We start from the raw sequence: 27,118 nt of genomic DNA on the forward strand, positions 1-27,118 counted from the left end.
GAGGGATTTAAGTTCCTCTTTTGATCACTCAGGGAGAAGTGGTTTCCCAGGAGGTCTCATTAAACTGGATTGTTTCAGCATTAGTCACATATTTCTTTAGCAGGTCTTTTGCTGGTTGTAGAAATCTCCGTGATGATAGACAGAGCAAACCAGAGGAGGTTTCAGCAATATTGTGCCTACTTAATTAATCTTGGTGGTGTGCTGGAACTGCATAGCTGCAAGGGGAATATCAAAAATAAGCAGGAAGTCTTTGTGTAGAAAATGCCCATCCAGAAATATCTCAGGATATCTGATGCAATATAATCAGACTCTGAAAAGGTTATAAATAACACAGTAATTGAGCCACTATGAAAATGAACAGGAAGAAAATGAAACCAAAAGATAATGATTTTGCACCATCAAATGCAACGTTTTGACACAAAATAGAACTTTGCTTTATAAAGTTCTGTTTCCAAGGAAAACACCAGAACCTGCAAAGATGCAGATGTGTTTGGTAGCTTGAACTCCTTGTATGGAACCCTTGCCTAGAACTCCCAACTGAGACAGATGCTGTTCTCTGCACTGAACAAAACTTACCAAATGATCTGCTTCTTTACAAAAGATGATGACCCCGGTTCTTTGAAATTTTCATCAAGAATTTATATTATTATGTAAAGGCAGCAGTCCTGTAGCAGTTCAAAAGCAAATAATTGAAGAACAGGATGTGAAGGCACACTTCTTTCCCACAAGCAATAGAGTGTGAACCTCACTCATTCATTCATAAATGCTGTGCCTGTCTGAACAAGATTTCTGCCTTTCTGTAATTGGGGTAGTGCTACTTTTACTCACAGCTGGTAAGCTACCAAAAGCAATTTGAATCAATTAGTCTGTCTTTCTATATGAGATATTTAAATTTCATGTGCTAGCTTCTGAACCAAAGCCAATCTATAATTTATTTGAATTAAATCACTGCTCCCTCAACTTCCTTTGTAGGGCCTTGAATAGTTTCCAGAGTAGCTGCTGACTCTTGGGTAGGAATTTAGGCTGTGTCAATAAGATCTTTTCTAGTTTAGACTGAACTTGTTTCTGTACCTCCTTCTGTACTAGCAAAACTATGAAGGCCTAGGGATCAAAAGTGCTTTTTTTTTGGGTGAAATTGACCTTTGCTGGTAGTACTCAAGATGTTTTGGGGGAATATCCCCATTTTGCTCCTAAGATGATGCTGGAAAAACATTGACTTGCTTTGAGACAGAAGAGAGACCTTCAGGTTATATTGGCACTGTAAACTGCTGGGAATATTTGTCAGAATATATGATAGAAGCTGGTCTGTGTTGCTGAGTTAAAGGCAAGAAGAGTTTAGGGAAAGGTAGGTGGGTAAACTGAAGTCTGAGTAAGAGTTTTCAGCTGACAGTTAATATTAGTAGAGAATCTTGTGCCATAAAAAACTAGAAAAATATAACACTCAAAGCAAGGAAAGATAACACTTGAATTCAGACATCACCTGATGTGGAAGCTTAAGAACATAATCCTAGAGAGTGATGGAGCCTTGGTGGAAAAGCAGGAAATCTTAAGGCACATGGCTGGAAGAAAAGTCTAGTGATGCTTCATCTAGCACTGAACCAGCTGCAATAATGGGGAAGGGTGAAGTCTCTGAAGAATCCTGCAGGATACATGTCTGTCTTCTTTCATATGTGCATATATCCTATATATTTAAAAGATACAGTATATAGTATAAAAGCTATATACCTTGTATCTGTGATATATGAAAGCTGTATCTCTTGTATCTGTGTATGTGCTCACCTTTTTGGGTTACAGACTATCCTGCAAGCATGGCTTGTGTTCACCGTTCCAATACAGTGTTTCTCTTTCTAAAGTAGATACAACCTTTTCTAAGAGCAGGAATTATGATCTGGAGCACAAGCTTTTCCTTGCCTGAAGATAACAGTGTTGGTGGCTTTATTAGCAATAAATCAAAACTATATTACCTTTTCATTTGCACTGAGTCATAAAATATTATTTATCTGACTCTGGGTATGGTAGGGAGCAACACATGGGCCAAGTCATGAAACTCAGATATAAAATGTTATCTATTGACATATTTAATAGCAGAGTTTTATTTCTTATATGCCAGATCCTTGTTTGCCTAAGAAAGAGTGCTATCAGCCTCCATTCTGATGTTAATTAGGAGAAAAAGAATACCTTTAGAAATGTCAAGTAGATTCTAGTAAACGTGCTTTGTTAATGGCTAAATAAGTTTGAAAACAACCAAGTAAAAGAGGTTATCACAGGGCTTTTCTAAGAATGTTACTATGTTCTGGTTCAAACATGCTTTTATTTCCTCTGTTGAAGGTGGTTTGAGAGGGAACTGGAATGATAGTTGCGACTAACGTGCCAAAATGTTTGATTTTGTGTCCATGTCTTTGCATGACCATGATTTTAATCTGTCAATATCAAAAGATATCAGCAGGGTGTCATTGCAAAAGCTTTGTCAGTAGCAGCCAGAATCTTTAGTAATGAGCTCCAGAACTTCTAATGCTGCTCATCCTTCAGCCTGGCAGTGGGCTGTTCTAAGGTTTTATTCCTGTTTGCTGCCACTGAAGGGTTTGTGTCTAATGTAGAAAGGAAAATGAATATTTTTTCACCTCATGCTCTGAAGCATTTCTTGTCTATGATTCCAACTGTCATGATTTGGCTGGTGTTAGATTATGAGTTTTCTCCAGTGTATTTGTCTCAGTGTATTTCTGAGAAGTATAAAATACTCTTAAGGGTAAGCCAACTAAGAAATACCACTACATTTATAGTTTAGAGAAATGCTCTCAAGATAGCTGGGGAATGGGAAATTAAAAATATAATTTTTTTGAAGTTTTTGAAGTTATTAAGAGAAACTTCAGGTTTTAACAAGCAGTGGACAGGAGAGTGCAGTTTTCCCTTTTTCAGCCAGGCAGTTCAATTCCACAAGGACAAACTGAGTGCCAGATGGTGCTACTGTGATTTTATAGCATCTGAGAAACTTGTCCTGTTGGTTTACAGTCAGTCAGTCTTTGTTTCAGTGGTGACTCTCAGCCCGAAGTCTTCCCTCAATTCATATAGTCATTAATTAAGAAAGATTTTAAGAGTGCCTTCTTTGTTGTGACAACTCAACTGGTCAGAGAAGGGCTCTCTTTCAGACATATGTCCTTTCTTCAGAAAGACAGGATGAAAGCAAGTTTAGATTAAAAGTGCTTTTGTTTTCTTTCTTCTCCTTCAGAACCCAGAGTAATAACCAGGTCTGATTAATGGGTAGGACTGGTTACACAGAGAACCCTGGAGCAGGTGGCTGGAACATGACAAACATGACAAGCTTGCCTTTGTCAAGTTATTTAACTCTTTTTAATCTCAGCTTCTCCCCCTCTAAAACAGCAGGGTAAGGATCAGGTATTTATCCTTCTTCATTACATTTATCATTAAATTACCATAAATAATTTATTTATTATTTTTTATTTAAATAAATAAATAATTTATTTAAACTTTCATTAGCTTTATCATTAAATTACCAAAAGTGTTCACAGTGAGCATATGTGTGCCCTGAGTTATTCAAGAAGAATTTTTGGTTTGGGCTTCTTTTTTTTTATATATATATTTTCTTCTGTGTTGGAAAAAAAGTCATATGCATAGAAAATAGCTCAAAGGCAGTGTTGAGAGGAGAGCCTGGGGATGGCTCTGGAGGAATCCCCAGCCAGTGGAAAAGGTGCTGAACAGCATTTCTCAAGAAACAGGCTGAAAATTAAGCAGGCAAATAGCATCACAACAATGGATTTAGGGCAGAGAAAGGGTCAGACCTCAAATAGTATTGAAATTCAATAAGGACATAAAATATGCATCATTTTTCCTGCTTTATCTATCAAGACTGCTTTCTTACTCATTTGCATTTAATGGGTGCAGCCTTAGAAATATTGCAACATAAAAACCAAGACACCTTCAGTCCCATGGCAATTAACTGTTCATTAACAAATCTGTATCTTCTCCTAATTCACTGTTGCCATGCATGAGCAGCAGGTGAATGTATCATCTGGCTTCTTACGATAGTGTTTAAAAGAAATGTCACATCTACTTTTCAACTAATTTTTCTCGTTAGGTTTTGAATACAAACGAAACATTAAGCTTGGCTGCAACACTTTGTGGGGCCCGGCAGTGGAAGAAATCAGGTGAATTTTCAGGCCAGTTTAAGTTTCCAACAGGTTTTTAAGGTGAAGAGAAGAGGGAAATGAATAAAAACTAGATTTTGTCAAGTTCCTCAGTCTAGCTGGTGAAGATCACTAGGCCCACTTCATCTTCAAACAATGTCTGTATGAAATGGCACAACGGGTTAAATATTGGAAACAGCTTTGTAAAACCCAAGCACTTAATTGTGTCTGTTTAAAGAATCGCAAACAACAGCAGAAAAAGAGAATGCAAATATAAACATGTGGCTGTAATTCAGCATTATTGTATTATGTGGCTATAGATGTTCTGTGGGCCTAGAATGCAGAAAATACAGTGCCTGACAACTTTGATCCAAAAGATAGTGTGTGATATAAAATAAGACATCACCAGAGAAATGAAGCAATCTTAAAGGTACAGATTGAGTGGAGGACAAGTTAAAAACCTACTACAGGTTTTCAGATACAGATCATTGCCAGTCAGGTGCATCAGTGACAGCTTGTCAGCTCTGTTTAAAATTAACTCTTTTAACTTAACAGTTTATATGCTGCAGCTGCTGGGAAATGGTACATGAAGTAGTGAAATATGCAATCTTTCTCTTTCAATTGAAACCTAATATTTTAATATAAATTCTTATTATGCTCATGTTATTGTTACTGGTGTGAATGAACAAAAGAACAAATCCTAAATGGTTTAAATTCACATTAGTCTGACAGCCTTGATCATTGGAGAGCTGCAAATTAATGATTTACAAGTAGTTAATTTGTTCCTTCTGGGAAGATGTGAAAACTATTGTTTTCTAGATTGCAATCTATTAGAATTTGGCTAAGATTAACATCTAAAATGAATGATATTGCTGTAGAGATGAATTAGTATTCGGTGTGGTTATGTATACACTTAAAAATCAAAGGAGAGGTGACATTGCAAGATATTAATATACTAATTCTTCTTCCAGAAAGGGAATGGTGTAGAGATCTGTAGCAATGAGGGCTTCTCCTGCAGGGACAGAAAGCCACAGTGGTGGCAGTGGCACAGAGAGCATGGCTGTAATGGAGAGAATTCCCATGGCTTTTTCCTGGGGGTAAAATTCAGGTGGATGAGATGGAGTACGTGCACTTGGGGCTCTCAGTCACAGAAATCTTAAAATGTGGCTTTAATTATTCAATGTGCTACTGATTTGTCTGGGAGGGTTAGACAGCAGGGAACAGTGGGTGCTTCCTGCTGCTACAATGCCAGGGGAATTCTCAGCCCCTCTTCAAATCATGTGGGGTAACTTCTCTGAACATGGGCTAGATGCAAAGAAAGGCCTTGATAGGAAAGATATTTAACTCAAATTGTGTTGTAATGGACCAGTTCAAGAAAATCTATTCTGGACAGAGGAAAAACAGCTGCAAGTGTATCTTCAAGAATTTTATTTTTACAAGAGAATGTTCATCAAACCATAACTGAAATAGCTGTAGTGTGCAGCAAACAAGCTTCATAACTCACACCCTTGTCCCTTCATTTCATTGCTATCTCTACTGCATGGTAACAGCTTTGTTAAATCATCAAAAATTCAAGAATCCCAAAATAAGGAAGTCAAAGCTTAGGGAAGAAATTTTTTCTATGATCTTCATGTTAGACTTCAGATGCACCCACATAAAATCCCTAAGGTCCTTAAAGGACATTAGACAGACTAACCATGAATCTTGCCCTTACCTCCTTGTGCTGCTGAAATTGTTACTGACAAGAAAGATCATTCCTTCATATTTTCCGCTTATATTCACATATCTGGCATAATTAAATTCTTGAGTGTCTGTTTTTGTCATGGAGCTAAGCAATTGCCTTTAGTTTTGTTGTCTTATGACTACATATAAAAGAAGTAATGGAGGATAAGGTAGCACAGAGGTTCCAATATCACTATCATAAAACATTGATGGCACCAGGGTGGTTTATATTCCTCAGTTTGCAAGATGCCTCAGTGCTTGAAAGAAATAAATATGTTGCATAAGTATGAAAATGAATAGGAAAGAAAGATTTTGAAAATGAGGAGAACATGTAATGATAGTAGAGTGTAAGATTTTTTTAAAATAAATGTTAATGCATTTAAATTTGTGTGGCAAAACCCCCACTAGATAAAAAAAAAGAACAAACCACAAACAGCAGCAGATCAAAACCAAATCCCAAGTGTTCCTTGCTCTGCATAAATTATTATTTACAACTTCTGAGCAGACATTGGCGTATATAGAATTGACTTCTGAGAATATTGACATGGCTTAATTTACTTGTGTTATATCCATAATTGAACTGGGGAGGAAGAACTTGTCATACTGATTCCCCATAGGGCCATAATGAATGAAATTATTCAAATTCAAAGTTATATGTTGATGTATGATTTTAGCAGTGGTTTAGGTGTCATTGGTTGCTAATTATTTGTCTGGTATTATACAGGTGTAAAGTATAACTCCAGTCAAAATGATCAATATTTTTCCAGTCATGTTTTTATAATTTCCTAGATAGACTATTTTAACAGGAGCATCTGAAACTTTAAAATACACTTAAAAATACTTTTCCAAGATTCTAAATTTACCTTGAATTTTTGTAACCATATAACACATACTTAGGATCCTGAGACTTGCAAACCGATTCAGAAATAGAACAGGAGAGTTCTTTAGACTTTTGATTTAATTATTACATGTGGGAAGAAGTAATTTTACAAATTGTTTCATTTTATTTTATGTGTTTCAAGTGGAAAGTTTGGATTTCTGCAGTTTTTTATATTGTCTACATTGCCTGATTTGCAAACAGGTATTGTTGCTAAGATACAAAGCAATGAGCAATCTCTGTTAATGTACAGATAGATTTTTTAGAATTTTTAATTTTTTTCTCTATGTTACCACTTAGAATAATAGCTAATCCTAAAAACAAGTTCTAGTTGGACTTCTCTTTGTGGGTGTTTTATGAAAAATATACTTAATGGAAGTATATCAGAAGTGAATGTGAAAATGCAGAATAATCTGAACTTCTCAGTTCCAAGTGGTAGGGCATGGAGGCAGCCCTTGATGTCTGAGCACCAGCCTTCACAAACTCAAATTAAACTCATCTCTGTGTATGTCAGAGTCCACAGCTTCCTTCCTTCTCAGCAGGGAGCAGCTCCTTGCAGGTATCCCTTGTTGCAGAGCTCCTGCAGGGCCCAGGGTGTGGGAGGCTGGATGGGCTGGGGTGGGCAGAGCAGAGTGGTGGCCCCTGGCAGGAGCACGAGGCACCAGCACAGCCCTAGTGCTCTGGCCCTAGCAGAGAGGGGAAAGAACAATAAAACCAGAAATGGTTATTTGTGTGCTACAAGGCAACATCCAAACACACAGCTCCTTCTGCATCTGTGATATCATATCTATGCCCATGCAGCACTCAGCAATCCCGCCACCTGTCACAACAATGGCAGGGTGATCCAGGTGCTTTGTTCAGGGACTCAGAGGTACCAGGCTGAGTACTGGAAGGACGTAGAAATCATTCTTTAAATACTCTGAAGTGCTGTCATTTTGTCAGCTTGTTTGTCACAAGTTTATGTGCAGTCAGCACCTACGGAGAAGATGAAAATTGAACTCTGCCACACAATTTAACACATTGTTAAAAACAATGTGCATCCCAAAGCCCTGAGCAGACAAACTTGTCTCATCTTTTACTTCTGTTGATGTCCTAGTGGTGGAGCTAGCTCTGTAGGGATTTCCAAGTGATAATGTGAATATTTCTCAGTGAAGCCTCTTCCTCTACTGAAGCATTTTTTGCATAAGTCTTTTTTTTAACAGGTGAATTTCTGTGGAATGGTTCCACTTGAATACTCTATTTCACTAGAGAATATTATCATATTCTCATAGTTCTTATAATAACTTAATTTTACTGGTTTCTGTAAAGTTCCTGTAGGCACCTACAGGAACTTTCTGTAAAGTTCCTCTAGTACTTCCAGGTATTCTGAGATCCAGATTTTCCTTGAGGAGACATCTGTATATCTGTACATATTCCATGATGTGTTTATATTCCTTTATGGCTGAAATCCTGTAAGAGATCATGGCAATTGGACTATAACTAGTGTGTCCAATCTCTAGGGTGAGAAAGGACTAACAATACCAAAAGTTAAATTCCCACAGATCCATACCCTAAAATTTTTATTTTAGAAAAAAAAAAAAAAAGAAAAAAATGGATTTAAATGATTTTTAAAGATTTTGGGAGCAGCAGAAGAAAATGCATCTGTCTTTGTTCCATTTCTGTGTGTAATGGGGGGATGTTTCTGACCATATTATAAACACAGTGTTTTATGACCTTGTCTGAAAAAGTCTTTGTCTGAATTTCTTACAAGTACAAAACCAAAGCTCTTCTCCCTGATGTTCAGAACATCATTTACTGTCATTTTCTGCTGGGTGTGTTCTGTTGGAGAGCTGACAATCAGCACTGACAGAACAGGGGCAGTGCACATATACCACACCAAGAGTTTGCTCTTCACTTTTCATCAACCAAATTACATCCACACTTGGTCTGAAACACAGCAAATTATTGGAGACTTAAGTTCCCAGTTCTGTCCCGTCTCTGCTGTCTATGTTGGCTGTCAAAATAAATAACAGTATCAGATCTCATAAAGATTTTCTGTGGTTAAATCTCCCTCAAAAATGTTTCCTCTTCTAAGATGAAGATAAGATAGGAGCATATCAAACCATTTTTAGGTTATTTGTGTTGTGTTAAATCAAAGACAGATAAATTCATTTGGTTTGTTTCAAGGGTGTTTGCTTTTTATACTAGTACAGCATTAGTTGTTATCTTTAAATACTTCTCATAATCACTTCTTGCCTAATAATCCCTGATTGCACTTGACTTTAACATTTACCCTTCCTGATTAGAAAGTCAGCTTCATCAAGCCAAAAACAGGAGTCAGGAACAAGATTATCATAATGTTAATTGATTTAGGGGAAGGAAAAAAGGTGTGGGGCGGTGATGTGTGCAAGAGAGGAGAACCTGAGACAGTCTTTAATGGATGCTTGCAACAAGAGCTCCATTTTACTGGTGCCTTAACACAGGCAGTGGGGAGGAATATTTAACTGCCTTGGACTCTCTGAGCTTGTGCATGAAAAATGTTAATCTACTTTTCTAGTCCTTTTTATATTAAATTTCTGTCAGATATACATGTAACTCCTGAAAGAATTTAAGAAATTAATAAAAATTGATTCAATGCATTTTCAAGAGGTAGATATTAAGGGAAAGTCTGCCAACTATGAGAAGTCTTCACAAAAGCATTAAAAAACCCAGCTTATCCTTTATTTTTCCCTTGAACTTTCAAAAGCTGTTTTTTAACATCTCCTTTAGCAGTTGTTCTAATATTCAGATGAAACTTGTTCATATTAAGTGAATAGAGTTACTTAACTAAAATATATTGACTGTCCATTTGCCATTCTCCAGCAATTGTCTAAAATAAATATACCTGCCTTCCACTCTTCACTAAACATCTTCGTCTCCTACTGGAGAGGGACTTATTGAAACAGAATAAATTAGTTCAGGGGGAAAAAGCAGAACCCAGCAGCATTTATTATGGCACCTAAAAGTCAGTAGTGCATATTATTTTTTCTGAAAGTTAATGAAACATATAATTAGAATTCTCCTTCTGATGTATTTTGGGGTTTTAAGTAAGAAGTGTATGCACTGGACAAGAAGAAGAGTTAAGCAGCATTGCTCAGATTCAGAGCCATTAGTATGCTAAGAAGCACACATTCTTTTAGGTAATTTCTTTTCAAAGTGCTTGGATCCAAAGCTGCCTTCTTTGAAGATAAACAGTGCTTGTTTGAAACTATATAAACTTCAGCATGGATAGTGTTGGCATTTTCATTTTCCTGTATTTCTTATTCTCCTTTTACAAAAGAGAGGAGAAACCAGAATGTTTTATAAATAGACTGAACATAATTTGTCCTGCTTATTCCTGTGGCTAAAAATTTAATTTTTGAAACTTATTATGTAAAATTTATCTCTGATGGAATTATTATAAGGATATTGATGTTAATGAACATGTTATGGTAATGCAGACTTTGAGAGACAGAATAAATAAACCCCATCCTGCAGAATCTCCATTGAAGTATAGCAGATAAGTAAAAAGAAAACAAAGATGTCCACTGAGATCTTCATATGTAATAGCAGTATAATGATTCCCAAAGATAGTTCAAAACTGTCTCTATTAAAATCCAGTTATTTTGGAAATCAGAATCATTTCAAAAAAAAAAAAAATTAAAAGCACTTAAATTGTACTTAAATTGTAATAATTGCATGTGCTTTGTCAAGGTTTTGTGAGTTGTATCAGTCCACATACCCCCAGAGCCTCCCTTGATCTGGGTAGTTTAGGGATCAGTTCACGAGAGATTGAAGGCAATAATCTGTCACCTGTTGCTTCTTTTTGGCTGTTCTTCCTCTTATGCCTCTTAATTTAAAAATAAGAGGGCCAGATGGCAATCTCCTGTCATTGTTTCTCATTTGTTGTTCGCATTGAGTTTCAGCTTCTTATACAAACTGAAAACTTGGCAAGGATTTTGTTCTTGTCCTCAGAACTCTTCTTTTTAATTTGAAAATGCAGTTTGTATCAGTCTATTTGATTGGAAGTTGTATGACTTCTGGCTGTAATATCATGTTTCAGGTTGCATTAAACTTTGTGGCATGAAGGCATTGAAGCTAGCAGATGTTTTTGGACATGATGCCCTTTTCAGTGTTTATACCAGCAGAGCTTAAGCCAAACTATGGAAAAGAGGAGTCTGGAGGGGCTTCTTTCACTGTCTTGCCCCATGCCCCATTTTTCTTTCAGAAATGCTTGCAACACTGAAAATGTGTATGGCTGGGCTGGATTAACCCTAAGGAACTGTGAGTTTGTTTAAATTTTAGATAAATATTTGTGTTTGTCAGCTGATGCTGTTCCCCAAGTAAGCCACAATCCTTTAAGCTCTGTCATGAAAAGAAGCATAAGTGGACAAAGTGCTCCTTACCGTGTAAGATGTTGGGTTATTTAAAGCTTATTATAAGGTCATTTTTATATGAATTAGCCATATGTACTCTCTACTCATAGATTATCAGGATTTTACACAAGTATTGAAGTAAAATCTCCTATATCAGCCTCATATAAGGAGTAAGTTTAGCCCCTGGGCAGGAACAGAAGAGGGGATGCCTCAAAGTGCTCAAGCCCCAGAAAGGAGGGTCTGCTTGAGGGTGGGTTTGCTCCTCAGTCAGCTTTTGCTGGGAAATTTTAGCTACTGGGCTATGAGCAGGTTAAGAGTGTATTTAGACTTGTCAAGATGGGTCTCTGAACTAAAAAGAACTTGGATATCTGATGAATGCCCATATTCATCAGCCCTCAAAATATTCTTGGCTCGATGTTGATTTTTACTACACCATAATCACTATTCTGTGAGACAAGAGAATTTCATGGGAATTATGTTGTTTGGCTTTCCCTAGAGGACAGGCACTTCAAAAATCATCCTGCTAAAAACAACACACAGTCATAATCCATTATAGAAATTTCTTTGAAGAAATAATCCAAATTCATTATGTAATATATTGGCATCTTTAGTATCTCAAATGGTAAAATTTTTTCTTTTTCTTGGTGCAGAAAATGTGGCATATTTAGCAGCTTCTGAAATAGGATTTTTTTTAAATTTGCTATCTATTATAGATTATAATAGAGATGTTGAAAGGATTATTGAGCATTTGACAAGGAAGTTCAAGATTTAGGATATTCTTGAGGAATAGCTGTGCTGGAGGTTTATGTTGCAGAGACCAAGAGTGTTAGGACATAACTCAGAAGTGATTACTTGCCAGCTGGGACAAAGAAGCCTCTCCAAAATGGTGACCTGCAAGTCAGCCAAGTAAATAAACAGAAAAGCTTCATTTCCCAAGAAAGCAAATATTTGGTCAGAAATCCTCAGGGTTGCTTTAGATTGCTAAAATTCTGCTTTTTGCAATTATATTCATATGATGCCAATCAGCCCATTACATCTTACTTTCTAGAGCAGTAAATTCAGCTTCTAATGAACAAACAAGCATTCTATCAGTTCTATTCGTTTATTATCTCAGTTCTGATATAGATACCAGTCAGTAAACAGACGCAAAGATCAGTCCTGTGGAACTCATTGCCTTTGTCAGTGTAAGAGATTCTAATTTCTGCAGTTAATGTTTTCTAAATGGTCCCAGCACTAGAAAAAGATTTTACTGGGTTAGCAGTGAGGTTGAGTTCCTTGAAATGTCAGTTTGCATTAGAATTACCATTTCTCACAACTCTAATGATAAACAAAGCAAACCCTCAAATCATTCATGCATTTCCAATCATTGATTTTGTTCTTGCTTTTACTTTTTCCCCAGTTAAAGTATTTTATCATTCTTAATATTTTATCCATACTTTTGAATAGAGTCATAAACCATCTAAAAATTGCATACCTCTTCTGATTTTTTTGTTTTGTTTCATTTGTCAGTTTTTGGGCTAGTTTGTTTTTTTTTTTCATACAGAAAATGAGTGGTAGCCTACATGGCTCCACAGTAACAGTCAATTACTGTGAAAAGTATCTTCTAACTGGATATTTAGCAAAATCTCTGTCCTTCAACTGCTGTTTCAAATGCCTCAGCTAATTTTGTAGCCATCTACACTGAATGCCAACAAACACTCAGTAATTTTCAATGGCTAAGTCCCTCCTAATCCTTCCTGTGTCATCTTAAATTATTTGAATTGCTGCTTAGCATTGTGTTGTCAGCAGTTTTGTAACTCTTTTCCTTGATTCTATCAGCTAAATTGTTCCTATAAAGAGCATCAAGACATAAAATGGACTAGAAACACAAACCAGCTTAAGAGTGCTGTCTAAACACTCATCCCTGAAGAGTTTCACACAGGTTTCATAATTTCTTTGGCGTAGACTGACTGCAGATCTTTATTGTGTTTCCCAGTAAATGTTTGGAGGACAGAAGCAACTCAAGCACCCCTCAGAAACGTGTCATTATGCCATAGCAGTAATTAACAATAGTCACTGTTGCAGTCTGCCTGCAGTATCCAGCAAGGTCATTCCTGTAAGGTCTAGGTTAATACATCTGAGCAACTGTCCAGTGTGAGCAATATTCAGGGTTTCATTATGATTTTTCTTTTCAAGATTTCCTTGGGAAATGATCTTAATTTTCCTAATTTTTCATACCCAATACAGTATGAAGCACAATTTGGGGTTTTTTTCAGCGTATATTTTATATAGAATAATACTGTTTGCAATACTTTAAAAAAGCTGAAGTCCCCTCTTTCACGAAATGAAAATAGTCATAATTGGGAAATTTTTCAGAACATGGGCATTTTCAAAATATTCCCTTTTTAAGAAACCCAAGAAAATTTCCATTGCAAGCTCTTGGTGTGCTGGGGGTTGCAGCAATGACTGTGCTGGGCTTTCACAGATTTGGGACCCATGACAAACTCCTTGTGGCAACCTGTCACAGAGAAAATCTCAAAGATACTATGAGATTATTTCCAAACACTGTTATTCAATATCCAGAACCTCAAAAAGAAGACATGCTCTGACATTCTGGAACAGGAACTTATAATTTTCTTTAAAGAATGGCTATATTGCAGATGAAGTTGAGGTACAAAAATGGTCCAAAGGCATAACCATATGATCAGTTAATCTGTAACAGACTTTAGTTATTATATTTCAGTTACTTTCTCTTTTTTATTTCCCCTCCCAGATGTGCACTGTAGTAGGGATTTGGACATCCTTCTCATCAGATGCCTGTGATCAGATGCATTTTGGCTTCAAAATAATTCATACCTTCTCCACTTTTAAAGTCTCTAGCTCCAATTTCCAGTCAGAGCAATAAGAATTTACCAAATGTAGCAAGAGGTCTGAACTACAATGAACATTACTTCTAAGAGTGAGCTCTGTTGAGACTATGATACTTATAATACCAACTTTATTAAGGAATGAACTGAGGTAGTAAGACATTTCTGAGAGTTTGAAATAACTTTTAGGTTTTTAATATGGTATAAAAGATGCTGCAGTCTTTAAACTTATTGGATGTGTCAAACAGTACTGTTAAATGAAAATAAGTCAGTATTTCTGGGAAAAAATTTATTGGAAATCAGTGATGTTATTTTCTATATTCTCTCTTTACTGAAATTAATTTCCAGTGATTATTGGCAAATAAAGCTTAAAATGGTGCTATTTTCTGGGCTATTGTTTATCATAGTAATTAATAACAAACAAAGAGCAAAACCAAAATATTTTCCCTTGCTACATTAGAGCAACTAAGCCATTTCCCTTTCACATATTGTTGACTTTTTTACTCCAAAAGACCAATACTGGACTAAATGCATGAAGTATCTGAGTTTCAAAGAAACACTGCAGTTAAGTGTTTCATTGCTCATTTATCCGATGGGTTGAAATATTCAATAAGTTTTCCACTATGAAAAAATCTCTTTCATATTTCAGTTTTCTCTCAGTGCAGTTTATTGACCTTCTCAAGTAAACACCATTTAATATAGACCAAGGAAAGTGGCTTTTAGCTATAAACCAGTCATACTAGTATTAAGAATTAACTGCCCAGTTCCTAAACTGAGAAACAGAATGAAGGAAAAGCCTAGCTCAGATACATGTGTTTAATCTCTTGAGATATTACATGCAGTTACATTTTCCCATTGTTTCAGACTGAGAATTTATTTTTTAGTAATGCAGTTTACAATAGTATTTTTTTGGTTGCATTTCTGCTTGTTTCCTTTCTACCAAACTCAGACTCAACTCAGGTTGAGGCTTTGGTTGTTCTTTTTCTGACTGTTTCAACAGATTTCTCACTTTGTTCTGCTGCATCCAAATCTGATTCTTTGGTGTTGGTTAGATTCTTCAGATACAATTTATTCCTGTGAGGGCTGTGGTTAACATCTCAGGGAGCTTGATTTGACAGTGGTTTGAGCACCCATGAGGCATTGTGAGTGTTTGGGGATCTTTCCTTGACCTGAGTTTCCTCCAGGCCGTGAACTGCATGTGTGCTAGCAAGTGTTTGAGCTCCTCAAGACTTCCCTCCAATTCAGTTTTCTTCCAAAGAAATCTGGTTTGTACAAGCTGAGAGCACACTGCAATGCACACGAAAGTATGCTTAGTTGCAGGAACCAGGAGTTTTTGTTTTAGAAGTGCATTCCTGGGTCAAACTAAAAACATAGTGCAGATGCAGCAATGGATTTTGTGTGTGTGTGGTGGTGTTTGTGCTCTGAAACTGTTCTTTGCTTTGCTCCACTAAGATTAACCTTTCTGCTAACATTTCTGCTATGTTCTTTATGTTGCTTACATAACAATACAGCTCTATCTGAGAAGATAATACTTCATGCTCTTGGTTCTAAAGGTCTTTGCTCAAATTCTCCTGTGTCTCATTTAGTTTGACAAAATTCGGTTCATAGCCTACAGTCCAAAGTGTGTCATCAGTCACAGGATGGTAACCCAACCAGATGGGAGATGCTACATGCTTTAGGCAGTCTTCCTTATTTTTGCTGTGCTCTTTGAATGTTATTCTCCTGTGCTAGATGAACTGTCAAGTACAAACTCAAAAAGATGTTCCTTTGATTACATCACTTAGTTTTGATGTAGTACAGAGTTCATTAAAGTCAGTGTTTTTAATTGATTTATGTGGGATTTGGTCAGAATCTCAAACTCCTCTATTTCTAGATCTCACCCTTACCTTGTCTGTTACTGAGAATATTTCTGTATTCAGCATCTGCAACCTGATAACCTTGCTGTGAATGTTCCCTTACCCATTAATGCTGTCTCATTCAGTCTAGTTAAACTAAATTATCAGTTAACATGAACTCAGGATTGCAAAATGACCTGATGACAGTTGATTACTGTTCTTGTGTAGCACCTTGTTCTTGTTCTTTTGTCTTTTTGTGGTATTTCGTAGTTCCATCTCCAGATAGTTGTCTGAAAAATAAGTTTTGAATTTATTTTCATTTCAAAACCCACTGTTTCATGCAGCTCACAAAAGAGACCTTCAGTCTGTAAATGCTTTGATACGGAATGAGACAGTTTTTATTCTTAGATAATGATCTGTCACACAGAATCCAGCACAGATTTTGTTGCGTGCTCCTGTCCAATTCACCTTTTTTTGTCTGAGCATTGAGTCACTGTCAGCTTCTGCTTGTCTTGTCTCTGTTTCTTATTCATGAAATCATTTGACAGTCTATTAGTTCACTTCCTTAGATTTACCTGCTGTGTTATCATCTTTAGAGGAGCAGTTAATAAAAAATGTTTTCTTCCTTGCTGCAGTATAGCTTGGTTTAGAATACCAAAAGCACATAGAGCACATGTTGACATTTCAGCAATTCATGCATTTTATTTAAAAATTCTTACAGATCTAATATTTGCTAGAATAAACATAATTTGTTCTACCTTAATACATGTTAAAAACTACTTGGGTGTTCAAAAAATCTGAGTTCAAAAGCTGAATCAGCCAATGGAGAAATAGATTGGAATAATGAGAAATTAGAATTTTGTAATACTAGTTAGGGTTTTTTTTGATAAGGGGAGAGTCAGTGAGTTATTAATATGAGTATCTTTTCTTAATTGAAGTAGTTTCCTCACAAGCACTTAGTAGTCAAACTGCATGTCTTATCCTGGTTCATTACATTAATTAACTTTCTACAGCGCTGTAAACTTACCTTCCTCAAAATATGTTTAGACTGAAAGCTGGGAGTTTTTGATTCACTGGTCTTATTTTAGGAGGGGACTTTACAAAGTAAGTGGGATTTGACATCGGTTTTTTTCTCATTTTTGGGGCTACTCTCCAGTTTAAATATCAGCTCTGGCTGAAGAGTCATCTATGCATACTCTGACTGATTACCCTCAGCCTATTCTGCCACAGAAATTTTGGGGGAGAGTCGCCTTCTCCTGTCTGCTGCATAGGTGTGCCCTTGTGTTACGGCGAGATGCAGAAAATACATAATTTTCATGTTGGTGCAGAAGCTGGATGAGACAAGAGACCTTTAGCTCTTGCTGCAGCTGAGAGGCTCAAACACTCCAAGCCTGTTTCCCTCTGAGGACACAGCAGACAATCAGAGGGAGCAGGAGCAGCTCAGTTACCAAGTGCTGTGAGCTCCATCTAAGGGACCCCAGCAGCCTAACAGTGCCTGATAGAAATAGTTTACTTCACTGCCTTGTTCCAAGAGATGTCATGGCATCCTATATTTATCCTATAGGCTGGCAATTCTGTACAGCTTTAGCAAAGCAAGTGTTTTCTGCATCTTCTTTTTCTACAGTACCTGGTACAGAAGCATCCTACCCCTTTCCTGGAATCCTAAGAATTATCTTAGTGCAAGTCAGAATATAATAATGCATCTGTGAGAATATAATGATACACCTGTTTTCCAGGATTGCTGAGATGGGTTTATCACCAAACCCATCTGCCTCGCATGAGAAGGAAGTGTGTGGTAGCCTCTTTCAACACTGAGGAATAAGCACTTTTTGTGGAAATTAACTTCTCTCTGTGTACATATAAAAAAGATAATTGATAGAATGGCTTAGAAGTTTTTCTGCCTTGTTAGAACTGATAATATGCTTTATAATACAAACTGAATTAATGAATAATATCACTGTAGTATTAAACTAGTAGAGAACGATTCATTTCTTAGTGTTTTTCCTACCTGCAGCTGTTGTCTCTGTATGGGCTCCTCTGTCTGTATCTGTAACTCTGGAAAATATGACACTAAATATACGTCCAGTGGACAGGAACATTCTCCAGTGCCATATTGTGTTCATGTCTCAGCTTCCTGGCTCATGTTTATTCTTTTGACCATAACTTGGTGTGGTTTGGTTCCCTCTCCCACAGAAGGCTCCCTGCTCTAGGATACCATCCCTGTATGATAACACAGTGTGTTCCCATCCTTGGCAGGGGTTGTGAGGAAGCAGATTGAGCACTTTTTGAATGTGTGGAACTGATTTAAGGAACATTATCTTTTTAGGTACCATGACAGTAATTCATACTGTTAATGATTCAATACAGGGAAATAATTTTTCCAGATTGTAGTTGGAAAGCAAGAGGAAATTGTCTCCTCAAGATCTTTTAATAGACCAGTTATCAGATTAGCAATCTGTTAGCAGCCCGGACTGTCAGGAGCTGGAACCTACGCACAATATGAGCTGTCATTTATTCTTAGAAACAGAAAGAAAATGAAAATTTTTTCCGTCAAGTAGTATTAAAGTTACCTTGTAATACTGGAACTATGCTCCATCATTACCAGGATCCAGGAGGGCAATAGATAATTGCACTGCAAGAGGAAAGCTGAAATAAAAGGAGGCTAGAATAAATCCAAACCAAAGATCCTAACAAAAGAAAGGAATCCTTTGGAATATCCTTGAGCACCTGTAGAGAAAACAAAAATAACATGTGCTGTGCTTTCAGAGACTTAGGGTCCCAATACTATCAGACTGAACAGACCAAAGAAGTAGCATGGAATTTTTTAAACTTTACTTACCTGAGAGCATTGGAAATGCAAGAACCATGCTACTAGCACAATCCTGTTTTTTTAGGACTGTATCTTACTTTCTAGGGTTTTTTTGTTTCTTTTGTTGTGTTATTGTTGTGTTTTGTTGTGGGTTTTTAATGGTGCCAGAATCCCTGACATGTTGATTTTATGTCACATTATGGTGTGACTTGAGTAGAATGTGGGATTTACAGGTTAACGGAGGGAAATCATTCAAACTGTGTCTTCAGCAGGTGAGCCCTGCTGGAATATTGCCAAATATCTGAACTGCTTGGTACAGCAGCTGAAGAGAGGTTGGAATTGGAGACTGCCAGCAGAGTCCCGTGTATTGTTTATTTATTCTGTCTCAGAATTATCTCTATAAAATGAGCAGAAGTTCAGTAACAAGTTCTGCCTTTGTCAAAATTTTGTTTTGATTCATTTCTAGAAACTCCATCTCATGAGCCCTCTTGTGTTGTGTTTAAACTAGTCAGTCTTGGCTGCTCTCTGCAGATCAAAAAAATAAATAAGACGAATTTATAAAATACTTATTTTCCTACTCCTACATATTCATTGTGGACAATCAGTTTATTAAACTCTTGCAGAGCTAATATGAAAATCTTTTACAGAGTTCACAGTTTGAAATAGGACACTTTGAGAGTGACTCTTTGATCTGCTGGAAAAACTGTATTAGATCTATGTTTTTCATAGTAACCAGAATTATTCCATAGGCTGTGTAATTGATCCTTCTTCCCACTTCTTTAGATGATAGCTGGGATTGTTTTATTTCAGAATTGTTTTGTGGTAAAATAAACTCAGTGGGAACTGTAAAAGCTGTCAGAACCTTTAAAGAACTTCTACAAAAAAGTTTTCTTTTTCAAAATCTTTTTGTCTGCATGCTGTCACTCCATGTGGTTGTCACAGCAGAAGGAATTTTCCTAAAATATGATGTTGTTTTTGAGCTGTGGTGAGATTTGGTGTGCACTGACACAGGTGATCATACACAGCTCTGTGTGATAGTGAGCAGTGCCTAGAAAGTCAATTTGCTCTGCTAGTTTACAGCTGAATGGTTTTCCCATATCTCTGGAAACAACTGATATGACAGAATGGGACTGAAATGAAGCAGTGTATATTAATTCTTAAATCTTCTTCATTTCCTCAGCCTCCCATGAGAGGTTTCAGATTAGCTCTGTGGTTTTCTAAGCTGTATTTTCACAGCTCTCCATACTGCAAACAACTGCATGAAATGGATTGCTGTGAACTGGGAATGATCTGGACACTTCACTGTACTTTTACAAACGTGACTAAGATAGGTAATTGAAAATCAAGGCAGATGAAAAATTTAAGGACTATTTGATTTCATGTGAAACAGAGCTTAGATAATTTTACTTTAATTAACTAGGGTGAATACTACAAGACAACACTGAGTTGGAAATTGCATGATTCTTCTTTAATTTTTGTTATCCTTTGAGCATATCTAAGCTTTTAATATAAATTTGCATGACCGAATATTTTTAAATTGATGGAATACTTTGGATTATGGAAAAGCATTGAAATGGACTGCTCTGAGTTGCCATGCCTGTGATGCCTCTAGCAGGGAAACAAGAGCAAACAGCTGACATCCTGGGATGTGGTGATGCAGAAAGGTTTGAGTTGGTGCCCAGTGTATTCACCCCTCTCAAGCACTCAATAACATTTTGTTTTCTAGTGCAAAAAGCAAAAATAATCTCTCTAGGATGCTCCATGCAGGAAGTTCTTTGATTAGTCTGTTCATTTCCTGTGTAGCTGTTAGATAACTAAGAAAATTCTCTTGGTAGTTATTTTCCAAACTTCTATGGTATTACAATTCAGTCACCCAGTGACTGAAAAATTCTGGCAGAAGACTCATTTCATTACTGTAGGCTTAGAAGAAATTAAATGAAAGATGTCAGGCTTTCATTGAAACATGTAAAATATGCATGAGCCTACTGAATTTAGTAAGTATGGAAATTTACCCCAGTCAAAGGGAAATAGCCTGTTTTGATGTTTGTTTCAGTGGTCTTTAAGTACATTCACGTATGGCACTGCATTCCTGATAGCCAGACTGTCATACACACTGCTAAACATAGAGGTCAGGATTATTTGCTTGTGAAAAGTGACTCAGTTAAATTTCCTCTCATAATTAATTTTTGGGTTGGCATTATGAAATTCTATTCAATATCATGAAAACTGCTTTGTTCTCCTGGTTGATACTATCACGATGTCTAATTTTATTTATTTGTGAGCATTTCTCGTATTTCCGGGAGATATCTGGCAGAAATTCAGCCCTTCTGTACTGCATTTGAAATGTCAGTGAGGCAGAGACTGAGGTAAGAGACTGAGTTTGGCAATGTGACTGTGTGAGGATCTGTCTCCGCTCAGATTGCAAACTGTTGTTTATGTTCAGTGACTCTGAAAAAGGGTGCAGTAACAGCAGTCAGTGGGGAAAATAGAAAAATAAAACTCCAGCAAACAATCCAGAAGCCATTATGTGTATTATTGTTAAAAACTACATTTCTCCAGGAAAGGATCTTTGGTTTAGAGTGCTAAGAGGAAAAAGGTTGTCAGGAAAAGCCTGCTGCCATCTCCTGTTTAATAGCAATGAATGATAAATTGTTTCACCCAATGAACAGTTTGCAGTAACCAGCTACGACCAATGTTTAGTTTACCAGTTGATCCAGAGCATCTCCTAGGGGCAGCATTTGAACAAAGTCAGTGGTGTCCCACCCTGAGGCAGCTGAACTGAATGTTACATAGCTCAGAATGTAAACCAGATTGTTTTGGTGAGATGATGGTGTAGAAGACAGAAAGCAGGTATTGTCAGAAGGTCATTCAGCTGCAAACCAGACAAATAATAAGTAATAAGTGATCAGACCAGACAATTTTACCAGAAAAATGTGATTTTATCTACTGAGAGGTGTTCATTTAAATATTTTAAAGTGTTTTTTCTCCAAGTGGATGAGCAAGAAAATAAATGGAGAGTGAAATGCAGATGTTCACATATATATGGCTTATTAATTAGGGATATTGCAACAGCTTTCAGTGGGTCTCAAATGTGCCAATAACAACTTAAAATGAGGATTGTATTTTAAAACAAAATTTCCTGTTCTTTAAACATGTCAGTTTTGTTCTACATCGTTTAATTCAGTAATCAAAAATCTCCATTTAAAAAATCATTGCTCTTCTCACTTCCCATGAGCAGAATGCAAGATTTTCTTTCCCCATTTAAATTATCTAATAAGCTTTACTGCAAAAATGTAACACTGCTCTTTGATTCCAAATGAATGGATCCCTATATTATCTCAACTTTTAATGAGAAGGTACTCTGTGATTTTGACAAGAAAATTTCAGTATGCATGTGAACTTGAAGAAGAAGGAAAAAAATTAAATAGGAAGGTCGGAGGAATCTCAATAAGTTTGTCATTAGAACTTAAACAATGAAACACTGTCTAGGTTTCAGCTGCCTGTTTGGCCATAAATGTACCCAGCTGTTCCAGGGTGTCAAAATGTCCTTTTAATGCTTGAGGAGGCTGCAGTTTCTGAGCATGGGCAGGGGATGAGTTATATACCAGGTACCTTTCAGTTCTCTCCAGAGGCAGAAGGGGAAAAAAGGAGCCCACTGCATAGGCTTGTGTCTGACCACTGACACTGAGAGAATTTAATAATGTCACTGTCAGCAGTATTCATGATTCTCCAGTCACTATGCTCCCATAAACAGCTCTGACTTTGCAGCACCTCTGTCACCTTGATGTGTCTCTGTATGTGTTTATACATTTATTTAATGTATGAAAAGCCCATATTATGAAAATTATTGTGTTACAGCAGATAAAGATAGCATTTATTATTAGAAATAATGAGGGAGAAAGGTTTCAGAGGAACCTGTTTGCTGTCAAAATGCACACTGTATAGAAATTAGCTTTCACCTGTTGTTGTAATGGAAGCTTCAAACATATTTAAAAAGATATGAAAAACCCCAAACATATTAAGACTAAAATGGTAAAAAACCCTTTTATATTAAAAAACAGAATAGAAAAAAAAGCTGTAGGTATTAAAAAAAGTAAAAAAAACTTCACCCTGTATGAAAACAACTAACCAATAATAAACCAAGCATCTAAAAAACCAACTTTGTTTTCCAAGGGAGGTTCCCACCTTCCTTGGCAGACATCGGTCTTTCAAACTAAGACAGATATATGTAAAATACATATATATGTATATACACATAAATAAATTGTAGAAAAAGCAAAAATAGAAGGAGAAAATAAACCCCCTACTGTATAAGCAACCAACCAAATCAAAATTAACTGCACTATAACAGCCACACAGCACTGCAAACCAGCTGTATTGAAAATATCCATTAAAAAAATTCAACTGTAATGTAAATCAGAGTTTCAAAAATAATTTATATAAAACACAACCAGGTAAAAAGTCCATTCTGTAAAGTCCAGTTGTATAAAAATGCAACCTTATAAAAGCAGATGGTATGAAAATCCAACAATATAAAACCCCAAATGTAATATAAAATCAGGGCATAAATCACCAACAATATAAAAACTAACCATACCAAATAGCACTCATATTATGATTTACATGATAAACAACCATGTAAAACAAACACTGTAAAAGCACCTATAAAAAGTAACTGGTTTAGAAATACCTAAAAGCCAAACATATTTTCACCAAGTGTGCAAAAGGCAATAGCGGGGGGGAGGGGAAGTCCAAAAAAATAATCTAAAACTAAATATCAACCCCAACTGTATTAAACCAGCCTTATAAAAAAGCTTGTATAAACCAACTTTCTTAAAACCAAATGTGCAAAAACGAGCTGGGTAGAAAACCAACTGTAGTAAAAACAGCTGTGTAAAAAACAATTGTGTAAACCCAAACATAAAAACTTTGCAATACAGAAGCCCAACCATATGAAAAAGCAGCTGTATGAAAAACTAGCAGTATAAAAACTAAGTGTATTACAATATGAAAGCATAAATAATCAAACACATAAAAGAGCCAAAGTATAATGAACCATCTGTATAAAGGCCAACCAAGAATCAATTGCATAAAGCCCAAAAGTGCAGAACACACTAGTGGTAGAAATACAAAATTGGGTGCCAAAACCCAATTATATTACAGCTTGACTGCATTAAAAGCCAACCAAATCAGCTACCAACTGTATAAAAGCAATCAGCTGCAATAAACAACCAAGGTAGAAATTCCCAACTGTATTTAAAAGTCAAAATGTAGTAAACTAAGTATTTAAAACCCCAACCCTGTGAAAAAGATGAACTTTCATAACAACCTCTATAAAAAAAAGAAATTCAAAAGAAATTTTTGAAAAATCTGCCATATATACTACCTCCACCAAACTAAAAACAACTGTGTAAGTGTAGAAATAAAAGAAGTATTTAACAAACAAAAGTTTTAAAATAAGCCACATAAAAATTACAAAAATCTAACAATATTCAACCATAGGAAGAACCAAAAATATAAAAAACAAATTTATAGAAACTACAAAAGAAAATATTCAACCAGTAGAAAATACTAACTCTAGAAAAATCCAAAGTTTAAAAAACGAATATCACATAAAGGATCCAATGTATAAACACTCAACTTTTTGTATAAAACAGTATTTGAACTAATATATATAACTAACTGTCTCTAAACTGAACCATTAAAATCCCAATTGTATAGAATCCAAAAGTATTAAATTAGCTAAACCTTATAACTAAATTAAAGAAACCTTATTAACTACCCTAAAAGTATAAAACCCCAACAACAACAAAGAAAATATTAATTTCCTGGTTTTCCTCCTCTCTCTGATTTTTCCAGGTCAGAAATGAAATTAGAGGTGTGTTGATTTGACATTCACCTCATAGTTTTCAGTATGCTTAAAAATCCATCCACAGCCCATTGGATTATTTTCATACTGTCAATTCTGTCAGGCCTCCTTCTGCTGTTAGATTATTGTTGATCAATTACAAACTTGTCCCCTGTGTGCAACAGAAAAATGCAAAATCTTGTGTGGAAAAGCAGTTGTATACATCAATTAATCTATAACCTAGACTTCATTTAGTTATAGGACTTGACAAGGTCAAATATTTAGGATATTAATATGGTAACATATTTATGGTAGGATGGCAAAACTGACAGGGAGGTTGTGAGGTCCTTTTGACTAACTGCTTTATTGGTTTAACACTCTTTTTTGAATTCAGCTGAGTTTCATTGATTTACAGAGATCAGACTGAAATCTGAAGACATTATTAATAAAAACAATTCCAAAATTAAAATTGCATGCAGCTGTATCTTCTAAGAGGATTGTACTGTCAGGCTGTGATCCCATTCTGAGTCATGGCAGAGAGGCAACTGGCAGAGCTATAATTTTACTGCTGAAAATACTGATGGAATTCATCTATGGGATCATAACAGACTCTGAGCAGAATTCCTGCTATTGGTAAATGGATACTCATATACTCGTGAGCTGAAGTGGTGTATGATCTTAATCTCTAAAAATATTCTAACATTTAATAAAATATTTCCATATGCACATTTAAACCTCTGAATGTTTCACATGGATGCTGTTTCTGGCTTGGGGGTTACCAACAGAAATGAGCATTATATAGCAGAGTTTGAAAAACCCTTTATTTCTAAAAAACAACTTTCTCAAATTGCCTCCAGCTTCCTCACTGACCAAAGAGGAGTGAAGTCTGTGGAGTCGTGAACTAAAATAGAAGCCTTTACTGAAACATGCAGTGAGGGTGCTTGGTTGGTGACAAAGGAAGATTCACAGCCTCACTGGGCTCTTTTGTTTACAAATAAGTTTCTAAATTGCTGTAAAATCGCTCCTGTTCAGGCCCACTAACTCAAGCTGTAGCTGTGGACCTGCATCAAGGGCTTGCCTGGCTGAGCTGTGGAGAGGTGCTGAGGGGTGAGGGTTTGGCAGATCTGCCTGAATCTCAGCATTCATGAAAAAATTTCTGGACTGTCAGTTAAAATGAAGGAAGAAGTTGAGGGAAAAAATTATCTGTAGCTTGAGAAATATGATGCATGTCACAATGCCATGTGGCAACCTGATACCAGTTTTATAAAGTAACTTCTCAGCAGAGCTATACTTTACAAAATAAGTTCCTTTTTAAGACAGAAGAAGGACATGTCATTTCAGCTGGGGTAATGCAGTGTAACATTTAATTTGACATTTAAAACCCATGTAGTATCACTGCCTTGTGTCAGGACACTAACCCCACATATTAATGGACTTGGCAAAAAAATGTAAAGGTGTCTCCACCAGCAAGTACCGATTGTGTGGGGAATAAATTCTGTAGGGACCTGTCATGCAACTCAGTAGTGTCAAATATATAATTTTTCTTAGCAGACTGTGTCAGTGATTTAGGAGCTAGTAGAGTAACAGAAATAAACAGTGTCACCTGTCCCTACCTTAGCCCTGCTTTCAGAGTGCTGACATAATGGAAATGATTGCATTTGTGTGGGGTTTATGTGTTGGGACATAGTCAAAGGTACACAATACACACTTTATGTTATGCCACGTCACTTTCTCTAAAAACAGTCATGTTTATTTCATTGCTGCATAATTACATTCAGTGAGAGAAATGTCTGATTTCCTTCTCAGCGCAGGAAAATTTGTTTTCTTCAAGTCTCAGGCAGACTGTTCCATGATTACATACATAGATAAAAATGTCTCTTGGGAGAGAAAAGTCACTTTGTCAAACAATAATCTGATGGTGTGTGTATGTGTGTGTGTATGCATTCTATAGTTTCCATACTACCTTTTCTCTCTTTGTTAATTACAATAAGTTCAGTTAGTCATCTTCATGCTATAACACCCTCTTAGTACCTAGAATTCTCCCTAATTCATGTAACTGGACACTGGCAGCTCTGAGCAGTTTAGAATGGGTTGGGCTGGAGAGGTTGCAGAGTCTCAGCCCATGGAGACACTGAAATACAGCTGGAGCCACCCTGGTGTGGTGCTGTTCCTGCTTGAGCAGGGGGTGTAGGGCATCTCCAGAGGTCACATCAACCTCAACCATTTGGTGATTCTGTTTTTACATCATGATTTTGTCAGCTTGGACTTCTCTCAAAGCTTCATGAACTCAATCTGAGATCAAATCTAGTATCTAGCTGTAGTTGTGAGATCTTGCTGAAATCTTTTGCATGTTTTCTTTTCTTTTTTTTCCCAAGGGGAGTTGTCTTTTCCTCAGAAGTAAAAGTTTACTTCTGAGAAAGAGCTTCTGTGATCCTTTTCTGTATGGAGAAAAATATCTACAAAAATTTGGTCATGAGCCGATTGAGATACTAGGAATTCTTGTTGGGGGAGGCAGGAGTTGAACACTGGTAGTCCATGTTCAGGGAAGCTTCTGACTGTGTGGCAGTCTCCTTTTTTCACATACATGGTTCTCCCCAGTCTTCTCCAGTGTTAGAAGTTAGTTTGGAATAATTCCAGCCTTTGCAAATCATTATTTTATTTTCCCA

The sequence above is a fragment of the Ammospiza caudacuta genome, chromosome 16 (genome assembly GCF_027887145.1).
Source record: "Ammospiza caudacuta isolate bAmmCau1 chromosome 16, bAmmCau1.pri, whole genome shotgun sequence".
Classification (NCBI taxonomy): domain Eukaryota; kingdom Metazoa; phylum Chordata; class Aves; order Passeriformes; family Passerellidae; genus Ammospiza; species Ammospiza caudacuta.